The sequence below is a fragment of the Teleopsis dalmanni genome, chromosome X, assembly GCF_002237135.1.
Source record: "Teleopsis dalmanni isolate 2A chromosome X, ASM223713v2, whole genome shotgun sequence".
NCBI lineage: Eukaryota > Metazoa > Arthropoda > Insecta > Diptera > Diopsidae > Teleopsis > Teleopsis dalmanni.
Window position 1 is genome coordinate 78431210 of NC_051848.1, and position 7921 is coordinate 78439130.

Sequence of the window (7921 nt, forward strand, 5' to 3'; positions counted from 1 at the left end):
TAATTCAGTAAGATATAATTTTGTAGTTTCTATTGTAGTGATGAAATACCGATTTAAATAAAAATGACCGAATCATTTTAATTCTGTTTTAAGACTCACTTTATTAGTTAAAATATTTTTACAAAGTTCGTATTTGTGAAGGAGCAGTGTGCATTAGCATACTGTGAGAATTTGCTGAATTGGCGTCTTCACACGCCAGTCCAAACACTATCGTCAAACGGACGGTAGGAGCTCATATTGCAATAATGCAATAAAGGTACATTAAATATCAGCATACTTATTTACTAACATAGTGTATGCTTATGCACGCTACACTATATATTAAAAAAGTGGATGCGTATTACCAAGATCAAAGTTATTGAAAAGCTTAATGAATTGTAATGGAGTTTTGCTTTTAAGCCCATCCAAATTTATCTCTTTCAAAAGCTACTCAGAAAAAAACCAAGAGGGCGGTTTGATAAGTCAGTGACTTTTTGAATTTCCTTTGCAGTTACTCCAAATGCAACAGTGCTGCCGTCAGCTGTAATCTACCAGTGGGCAACTTTCTAATTTTGAGCAAACTACGTCGTTCAGTTGTTGTTTGATAGCCGTTCAAAGCAGACAACCTCGTGAATTTTTACGAAAATGGAAAAAAGTGAATTTCGTGTGCAGTTTAAGCATTACTTTTCACGTAAAAAATCCATCACTGAAACTAAGAAAAGATTTGATAAAAACTACGGGGACTCGACACCATCAATTTCAATGGTTAAGAAGTGGTTGATAGAGTTCCGTTGTGGTCGTACCAGTAGTAGTGACGCCGAACGTTCAGGTTGCCCAAAAGAAGTGACCACGCTGGAAACCGTCGATAAAATCCATGAAATGATATTGGACGATCGAAGAATGAAAGGGCGTGAGTTGTCTCATGCTGTAGGTATCTCAACTGAACGGGAACATCATATTTTACACGAATATTTGGACATGAAAAAACTTTCCGCGAGATGGGTGCCGCGATTGCTCACACCCGACCATAAGCGCAATCGTGTGACCACTTCAAAAGAGTGTTAAGCAATGTTCAGTCGTGATCCGAACGAATTTTTGCGCCGTTTTGTTGCTGTGCACAAAACATGGAGCCATTTGGGATGCAAGCGGTGTAATTCACATCGATTACCTCGTGAAAGGTAAAACGATCACCGGCGAATATTATTTAAAGCTTTTGAATAGATTCGACGTTGATTTGAAGTAAAAACGGCCGCATTTGGCAAAGAAGGAAGTGCTGCTCCATCAAGACAATGCACGTGTGCACACTTGTCTAGTCACGATGGCCAAAATCCACGAATTGGGATACGAACTGCTACCCCATCCAGCATATTCTTCAGATTTAGCCTCCTGCGACTATTTTCTGTTTTCAAACCTAAAGAAATGGCTGGGCGGTAAGATATTTGAGTAGAATGAAGAAGTCATTACCGAAACCGAAAACGCGTATTTTTAGAGCTTTGAGAAAACCTTTTATTTGGAGGGTATAAGAACATTAGAACAACGCTGGCCTAATGTATCAAGCTAAAAGGTGATTATGTAGAAAAATAAAATGTTTATTTGCCGAAAAAAATTTGTTTTATTCAAAAAGTCACTGACTTATCAAACCGCCATCGTAATAAACTTCTATATATTAGGAATAGTAATTAACGAGATACTAGCTCCCAACGGAGCGGAGCACTGCGACCAGATTGTTCTTTTGTGATGCAACAGACCCTAACCGAACAGAAGACATTTCCGAATGTCGTATGGTAAAAGCCGACTAAATTCCGGCAGGTGTCGGAGGGTGTGGTGTAAAAGATAATAATGACGCTGTGGGGCCCCTGTGACAAGACGAGTGAACACTGTTTTTCAGTAAGCGTCCCCCACCCCGGGGTGGCATCGTGGGATCTAAATGTGCACAGCGAAAGTTTCTTGATTGGGGGCGGCTAATGCACAACCGTTGGAGATGGAAGTGCACAGCGACTGTTGCCGTTCTTAAAATGGCACTGAAGCACCAACGTTGGAAGGAGAAAAAGATGGTACAAGCCTATGGTTAGGCATCGGAACCGAGACCGGTAAGCTTCTTGATTACGGTATACCGGAAAATAATGTTACGAACACAGTTTGTTATAATGCGGAGTGAAATCTTGCAAAAACGGCTCTCAAAAGGATCTGTAGCCTCTTCCGTCCCACGAAAACTTGGCAAGTCTCACAGAGCGCTCAATGCGCGTAGTCATCTTGCTGATGACCCTGTGGGTTAGGTTGAGAGTACTCCCTATTAGTTCCAGATTGAAGTCTGGCTCTGAACTTTGGATCCTATAAGGACCAGAGTCAACCCTCGTATGGCCTCCCTGTTTACATAGATAACCATATGACTTACGGAAACCAAATGCACGTGCAGAGATAGCGGCTGTGAGTTGGGGCCCATATAACATGGAAAATACAAATAATAAAGAAAGCAAAACTGAAAAAGAAACTAGTAGCAAAGTAGTAGACACAGCAGAAATGGAACCACCGAAGAGAAACTCCGTGAGCGAGAGGTCCCCCTTACAAACAGTAGCACCGAGCAGTTGTGCAGTAAAAAGTTCACTAATAATTGTTATGTCGCAACAAAACATTGGTGGACCAGAAACCGTTCTTACTGAAAGTGTCACCACAGCACGGCGAGATAAAAAGTCGCAAAACACGCGGATATTACCAGCAGTGGTACTTACCGTAAGTGAATTAATTGAAATTGATGAACTAATACAATATGACGAACCACGCCGCAATGTTCACAGTGTATCAGGAAAATGTGCAGCATAATTAAGCGCACCCATACGGAGCTTATTACGGAGCTAGATTCCGAAAGAAGAAAATTCAGACCAACCGCTGGTCTGAAACAGTTACGCAAGCTACCAGCAACAGTGACTGAAATGATCGAAATACCACCAAAAAATAGAAAGAGAGTGGACTTAAGTCCTAAAGGATCGGGGTAGATGCCCAATACGCCAACTGCCATGAAAAGAAAATATGACACCGTTTCTCTGCAACTGCCTGCAACGTCTGACAAATGGACAAAATTCGAGAAAAGAGAAAAATCGACAAGAGCTAAAAAGAAGATTAAATCTATTAAATCTATTATTAGCGGATGCAATAATTATAGAAAAAAAGGTGGATGATACGACATATGTGGACATCCTACGGAAAGTAAAAGCCAATGGAGAGTTCAAAGCTCTAAGTGAAAATGTTAGAACTATGCGGCCAATACAAAATGGAGGGCATCGCATAGAACTAAAGAGAAACAAAGCTGGAGGGTCAAGTAATTACCACTCTGCTATTGAAAAAGTCCCAGAATCTGTTGCAACGGTCAACCTTAAAACACATACCGTTACAATTCAGAGCAGGGACCTAATAACAAACTCGAACGCAGACGAAGAATTAGTTGATGCGATCGGCGAGCAAGCGCATGTAAAAAGACCGGACAAATCATTCATTAGGAGCAAACTTACCACCTATGGAGGCACACAATCTGCATATGTGTCATTGCTTGCGGATGATACCAAAAAGCTATTAGCACTTGGACACATTAAGGTGGGATGGGTGCGGTGCCGCATAACGGAGGTTATATCACCAAAATGGTGCTACAAATGTTGGGCGTATGACCACATAGCATCTGCTTGTAAAGCATCGGACCGGGCGAAACTCTGCAGAAGGTGTGGCAAGGAAGGCCACCAGGCTGCATACATTTGACTGTGTCAGAGCTAAATTAATAATTGACTTGGCTTTTGCAGGTCCCGTCACAGCAAACAACACAAAATGGATAGTTGAGGAATTTTTCTATACACATAGTGATTACAGGGTTATAATGTTGGAAGTACGCTGCACGGTAAAGCAGCAAATGTGTACGGCAGAAAAAATGGAAAACTCCTATATTTGGGAGCTCCATCCTGTCTCTTCCACAGGCATCAAGTCCCTTCTGAATGTTAAGCGACTTCCATCGCTTAACATCATCTCGTAATGAGATCCCTCAAAGCACAAATTGCCAACGCTATTTCCACACAGCCAAGCTGTGTACCTATCCTCATCGTTGTGTGCGCTGTGGTGAGACACATTAACGTGGCGAGTGTCAACTTCCTCCTCCAGCCTTTGATCCAGTTACTCAGGAGCAACTTGCAGCCACTATCCATAAGTGCTGCAACTGCGGCCAGACTGGTCATCCGGCCAATTACCACTGCTCTAAATACAAGAAGCTGCGTTCTCTTCGTGCCAATAAATCTCGTGTGCAAAAAATCCCACCCCTCATGTCTACTGACTTGAGGGCTCCATCTAATTTCGTGAGACCTGGTGTGTCTTTTGCCTCTGCGGCTAAAACCGCAACCCACAAGTCCATTTCGCTGCCTAAGGCAGCTAAACCTTCCCCTATCCTTACTCCTGAGCCTGACTCCTTTCTCCCTGATATTCGGGGAATCTTCGCCTTTGCTGCAGGCATTTAACAGCAGTACAGCCTTCTGCCTCATTCTGACAAGAAAGCCTTTCTTGTCCAGAAAGTCCTTGAATTGGCATTGAGATGAATGATTTAAGGATCATTCTCATTAATGTCAATTCTATACACTCCAATCTGAGGCGTACTCTTTTTGCGGATTTTGCTGAACGCAACAACCCTCACATCATCCTTGTGATTGAAACATGTGTAGTGGCATATTAACCATGACCACACACAATACGTTGTGTGCGATATTTAATGTGTCACACTAACCCAAAACACTCAAATATCAAACAAGACCGAAAAACCCTAATTGTCAAAAATGAAATAATTTATGAGTCAGAAATTTGACCCGTCTGTTTTGTCATTTCTTTATGACAAAATATTTGTATGCATATTTAATAGTTCCAATATGCATTTGACAATTTGGATTGCGGCATGCTCAGCACATGAATTTGTGTTAAGTGTTTCACAGATCATATTGCAAACAATTGTGCATGCAATATGATTCGCCCTCAATACAGTTGGTTACCAGATGTGTGCCACTGTGAAATAGAAGACCATTATAACTAATAAATGTATATAAGATATTTTTATAAAACATTATATATGTCTAAATTGGGTTAACCAATTAGACGGAAGTAACTCAAGTATCAACCAATAGAATCATTACGTAAGATTCTATTGGAAATTAGTTGTAAGAAACTATGTTAGGTTTAAGAAGTAAATTAAAATAAAAATCAGTCTGGAAATTACGAGCAAAAAGAAAAGTCGTTTTTATTAGTGACCATAATAATCTAACCACTAAATAAATAAAATCATATTATTATTACACATGGGTCAATATTAGAGACGTTGTAGATGTCAAAGGATATAATTTATTCCGGTTCGATGGGCACGGCGTCGGTGGGGGAGTCGCCATTTTGGCAAAAGACTCTCTCAAGTGTTCTAGGATTCACATCCCTTCACTTGTTTCTCTTGAGGCGGTTGGTGTTACTCTTTCTCTCTCCAACCGCCCTGATCTCAACATCTTTTGCATCTACCACTCATCCTCTATTGCTTCTTCCATGGACCCATGTGATCTGGGCACTCTTGCTTCTATGTCTCCTAACCCCTTTCTTATCGGTGGTGACTTTAATAGTAAGCACCCCTTTTGGAATGATTCTGCCTCTTGTTTTAGTAGCACTAGGCTCTTCAACTGGCTGACTAGTAGCCCAGTCAGCCCTATTCTAAGTGTGGTAGCTCCTTCGGTTCCGACTCATGTCAATAGTATCATTGACTTTTTCTTAGCGGATAACCGCCTCCTCTCCTGCCTTGGTGACCCACGTGTCATTGATGGCATATCTGACCACCAAGCGGTAAGGCTTGCGCTTCACGACTGCAGAGCTACTCGTGCCTGCCCTCGTACGTTTTTAACTTTTCAGAGTTCAACTCTGAAACTCACTCTTGATCAGCTCCTTCTTAATTTGAGCATTCCCGAACACAGGAACATGACTCCTGCGGACATCGATTTTGCTGCCCTTACCCTTGAAAGCATCTTCGCCTCCGCAATTGATGAGCATGTTCCGAAGGTGCGTGTTCGCAAATTTTATCAAGTTCCACTTGATGCTGCTACCCTTCACCTCATTAAACTGAGGAAATCGCTTCGCCGCAGATCTTATCGCTGTTGTCGTCCCTCAGTGGAAGCAAAGAAACACATGATGTTAGGGGATAATTAATCTCTATTTTCTCCTTTTTGTCAATAACTAAACGCTGCCACTGCCTTCGCTGTTGACTGCTGTAAACCGCTGTTGAGTATATGGACTCCTGTCGGTACTACGTTGGTTGTCAATTGATGTTCCAGCAACTTGCCTCCAAATGAATGTATTTGCTGTGTCCAAAATTACAATGCTCGAATTCGTCAAGTGGGTTTCGGACATTTGTTGTTAACCCAATTTAAGTAGCACAATTTGAGTGATCTAATTTCGACTATTGAAACTTGATTGACTTTGTCGTTTCTGATTTAGTAAATTGTATTCAAACTACCGTTTTTATATTTTCATTTATTCATACTTTGTACTTTTTAAACTTTGTACTCGTGTACTTTTCTTTCATACATCCACACGGTATTGTGGTTGATGCCAACATGCATCTCCAACATTTATTTCACGACTCTGCCTTACTTACTTCTTTTTACTGTGTGTAAGCTTCAGAAGTCCAATTTTTCTGCTGGACACGTTTCGCCGTATCAGCGCATTTCACGGTCACGTTGTAAGATCGTTGGCTTCAGCAATAGTTCGCTTTTACATTTTTGTAACACGATACTCGATAATAAAGCCAATTTTATTTATTCTTTTATGTTTGGTCAAACCGGTTTTAGCACACCCTACGCATCACAACATCCCTTCCCTCTTGCGGAAGAGCGTTGACGCTCTTCAAAGGAACGCTGTATTGGTAGTAAACAGTATGTTGGCGGTGAAGGTAGCGGCGTAACAGTTGGTGGCAAAGGTTGGCAGCGTATATAATTATAATTAAACTTAACCTTTAAAATCATTACAAATATTGCATTTTCTCTAAAATTAAAATTTTTCATTCTATTAAAAATATGTAAATTTAATCTAATTGTATTTTGAAATTATTACAATAAAAACTAATTACAAAACCATAATGTCTTGTCAATCTTTAAAATTTCTTTATATTGCATATATTGTGTTTTATATATTATTATTTTTTTTTTTTTATTACAATTTTTCATTTTACAGTAGTTTTAAAACATTGTACATATTTTCATTATTTGCATTATACTACTTTATTTAACATGGGTAGTTGTTAGCTTTTTTTCTTAATATGATTATTTTATTGCATATTCTTCGTCAATTTCATATAATATTATATAGTTATTTTTATTCCACATTTTATATATTTTTTTTTTTAACTAGATCCAACATATATATATGGTTACAAATAAAATTTTATCTAAATTATAATGTATTTGACATTTTCAAATATTACATTAATTAGCATTATTTTCATATGCACATATATTTTGCATTTTTTTTTCTTTTTTCTTTTAGATTTAATATTCTATATAATTTTAACATGATTATCAAATATTAATGTTGTACTTTATTAATACATAATACTCCATTTCACATTTCCTTAAGGTTGCCTTTGAAATATCAATTATTTTTCCTGGAATATGACCTGTTATTAATCGGAAACGTCCAACTGTAATGTCGATCTGGTTCACCCCGTGCCGGATATTTTTCCATGACCGTGCGGATACTGGGGAATGACTTAATAGGTGGGGAGTTCGTGGTTCCAGCTTGCGAAATCTTTACCTGTACCCCGCTTCTTCTTTTACATAAAATAACTACAATAACCGCTAGGCTAATGATAACTACTGCTAAAAAAAAATTTAATTATTATTCGACCACAGAATTAAACGGATCCTTACCGTCGACACATTATTGAAAATTAACC

At 39.3% G+C, this 7921-nt stretch overlaps 1 pseudogene; it reads left to right on the forward strand.

Annotated features, from left to right (window-relative positions):
- The first annotated feature begins 624 nt into the window (after window positions 1-624).
- Window positions 625-1161, forward strand: LOC119688577 (annotated as a pseudogene).
- Window positions 1162-7921: the final 6760 nt, after the last annotated feature.